The sequence below is a fragment of the Diadema antillarum genome, unplaced genomic scaffold, assembly GCF_040938485.1.
Source record: "Diadema antillarum isolate AM-2024a unplaced genomic scaffold, OU_Dant_1.0 seq00000782_RagTag, whole genome shotgun sequence".
Classification (NCBI taxonomy): domain Eukaryota; kingdom Metazoa; phylum Echinodermata; class Echinoidea; order Diadematoida; family Diadematidae; genus Diadema; species Diadema antillarum.
The window spans coordinates 2,175,001-2,178,845 of record NW_027271670.1 but is presented as its reverse complement, the minus strand read 5'-3'; positions in this window follow the sequence as shown (position 1 = coordinate 2,178,845).

Genomic DNA, 3,845 nt, shown 5'->3' with positions numbered 1-3,845 from the left:
CAATAATAAGACTTGACCTTGGCTATTTCCTAACTTTTCCATCTATATGAAACACACACACTCACAAACACAAACAAATTAGGGGATGCTCTATATAAAGTGCAGATTTTGGACATCCTTCTCCCGCTTGGTCACTTCGACTCCCCCTCGCTGGTCATACCTCCCCCAATCATGAGCAGTTGCGCCCGGTGCGCCCCCTCCCATTAATTTCCAAAGCGAAAAAATATAGCTTCAAACGGCAGTTTTGGGATTGTAAAATGTCAAAATTTTCAAGCTCGCGTGCTTCGCTCGCTCGCATTTAACCGTTATGCAATTCTCCTGATGTTGCTGTCAGTAATTGCCAGCAGTTGCGCCCGGTGCGCCCCCTCCCATTAATTTCCAAAGCGAAAAAATATAGCTTCAAACGGCAGTTTTGGGATTGTAAAATGTCAAAATTTTCAAGCTCGCGTGCTTCGCTCGCTCGCATTTAACCGTTATGCAATTCTCCTGATGTTGCTGTCAGTAATTGCCAGCAGTTGCGCCCGGTGCGCCCCCTCCCATTAATTTCCAAAGCGAAAAAATATAGCTTCAAACGGCAGTTTTGGGATTGTAAAATGTCAAAATTTTCAAGCTCGCTTGCTTCGCTCGCTCGCATTTAACCGTTATGCAATTCTCCTGATGTTGCTGTCAGTAATTGCCAGCAGTTGCGCCCGGTGCGCCCCCTCCCATTAATTTCTAAAGCGAAAAAATAGAGCTACAAACGGCAGTTTGAGGACTGTAGAATGTCAAAATTTTCAAGCTCGCTTGCTTCGCTCGCTCGCATTTAATCGTTATGCAATTCTCCTGATGTTGCTGTCAGTAATTGCCAGCAGTTGCGCCCGGTGCGCCCCCTCCCATTAATTTCTAAAGCGAAAAAATATAGCTACAAACGGCAGTTTGAGGACTGTAAAATGTCAAAATTTTCAAGCTCGCTCGCTTCGCTCGCTCGCATTTAATCGTTATGCAATTCTCCTGATGTTGCTGTCAGTAATTGCCAGCAGTTGCGCCCGGTGCGCCCCCTCCCCTTAATTTCTAAGGCGAAAGAACATAGCTACAAACGGCAGTTTTGGGACTGTAAAATGTCAAAATTTTCAAGCTCGCTCGCTTCGCTCGCTCGCATTTAATCGTTATGCAATTCTCCTGATGTTGCTGTCAGTAATTACCAGCAGTTGCGCCCGGTGCGCTCCCTCCCCTTAATTTCTAAATCGAAAAAATATAGCTGCCAACGGCAGTTTGGGGACTTAAAATGTCAAGATTTTCAAGCTCGCTTGCTTCGCTCGCTCGCATTTAACCGTTATGCAATTCTCCTGATGTTGCTGTCAGTAATTGCCAGCAGTTGCGCCCGGTGCGCCCCCTCCCATTAATTTCTAAAGCGAAAAAATATAGCTACAAACGGCAGTTTGAGGACTGTAAAATGTCAAAATTTTCAAGCTCGCTCGCATTTTATCGTTATGCAATTCTCCTGATGTTGCTGTCAGTAATTGCCAGCAGTTGCGCCCGGTGCGCCCCCTCCCCTTTATTTCTAAGGCGAAAGAATATAGCTACAAACGGCAGTTTTGGGACTGTAAAATGTCAAAATTTTCAAGCTCGCTCGCTTCGCTCGCTCGCATTTAATCGTTATGCCATTCTCCTGATGTTACTGCCAGCAACTGCCAGCAACTGCCAGCAGTTGCACCCGGTGCAACCCCCTTAATTTCCAAAGCAAACATATATATATATATATATATATATATATATATATACATATATTATTATATATAGCTACAAACGGCAGTTTGGGGACTGTAAAATGTCAAAATTTTCAAGCTCGCTCGCTCGCATTTAATTGTACAGTTATGCAATTCTGATGTTGCTCCATGAGGTGCGCCCCCCCCCCCCCCCCAATGTCTGGACCCACGGTACGCCACTGAACACCCCCCTCTAAAAAAATCCTGGGTACGCCTATGATCATTTGCATGCAACTCTCGGCATGGCTTCGTATGTGATCCGCCGTGGTCGCCTGGAAGATGTCGACTCTTTGCTTGGTCTCATCGTCAAACTGCAGGCAGACTTTCACCGGGACGGGCAGCCCAATATCACGGAAGAGGGTGAGTCCCTTGTCGTCTGTAATATGGGGTTAACGTAAGAAATGTCTATACACGTAATATTGACACGAGTTTGTTGATCGAGTAGGCCTACATTACGTGGATTAGATCCATACCGCTCGTGAACCAAGACCCCCAACAGCCTCTAAAACTTGACACTCTATCATTAACTTGGGCCTACTAGCTAGCTTGTTTAAGACAATAACCAAAACAGAGTGTTTACACTTTATAATTTCCAAACGACACGAAACGCAAAGGAGTCCCATTTTTCCCATTCAATTTGTCGAAGATTTGTGTATTTGCGTCTGATGGTCAAATATTCTCTCTCTCTCTCTCTCTCTCTCTCTCTCTCTCTCTCCCTGGTATTTACAGCCTTCACTTTCGTCAGGTTCATTTGGTTTAGTCCTTATTATTTTTCAGGATTACCCGATTAGGTTCTACTCCCATACTATAAATGTTAGAACAAAGTACAAAACAAAACTAACATCAATAGGGGAAGATGGTTATAATGTGGGTTTATGCATCTTGCGAGGATATTTTCTATTAAGGTATTAACCATTTGCTTAAAAAGTATGCGCTATATATTTTGCTGCGACATTTCTGCTAGAAGAATGACATGACTTTTATCTGTTTATCAGAAAATTTATTAAAATGTATCAACATATTACAATGTATTCTGTATACACACATATACATGCATAATCATATTATGAGATTGATCGAAAAACGAATTTATAAGTTGAGATATTTGCCACTTAAGGTGCTAAAAAAAAGAAAATACAAGGAAATATGGAATATTTTTATCGTAACTTACACAATATATGTATATACATGTATTATTCTATTCCATGTAATGTTACAAGTGGGGTATCACTAAGATGTTGCGCCCCCCTCTGGATCCGCCACTGATATACATCGATTTTAGGTTTAAGAAAAGCTTATTTTTGTATTTGTTATGTGTATTGTGTACAGTTGCAGTGTGATCCTTTACATGTCCTCGTAATGCACCCGAAGAAATCGTGTAGGGGCACTTAATCGTGATAATATATAGCCTGTTAGAAAAGACTTACGTCAGTACGTTATGGGATGAACCGACTTGTAACATAGCAAACGTAACATTTTCCTTCCTCTAGCGATTTTTATTCATTTTTTTTTTACTCCCGAGATCTAGCAGAGACAGAGTTTGTATATCTGTTCATCCCATATTGCCTTCCTCCTATCCAGCTCTGCGAAAAGATGCCTTCAGCGGAGAAGAAGCTTCGTTGAGATTTTACGTGGCGGAAGTCCTCCCTACCAGTGATGCGAAAGACGCGGGAAGCGTTGTCGGGTTTGCCGCGACGCACAACTTTTACTCCCTGTGGAAAGGGCGTGCGTTGTATTTGTGCGGTCTCTTCATAGAAGAGAATCATAGAGGTATGTCGATAGCTCGAAAGCTGGTGTATGGATTTAAAGAAGAAATCCACTCCAGAATTTATCAATTTCATAAGAAAGAGAAAAAAATCTCTACAGAATAATGTATGAATGATCAAAGTAGGATAAGAAATAAGGAAGTTACTTTTTTATATGACATTCTGAAACTTCAAAACTTTTTGGAAAATACTTCTTGACAAGTCGTATGAATATTCAAATCAGCAAATTTATGATGTCATGCTCTCACAATGTTTTATTCATTTCATATACAGAAATGACAAAAGAAAAATCTCATATTTCAGGTGTATGAATATAAAAACTTGCCTTAAAACC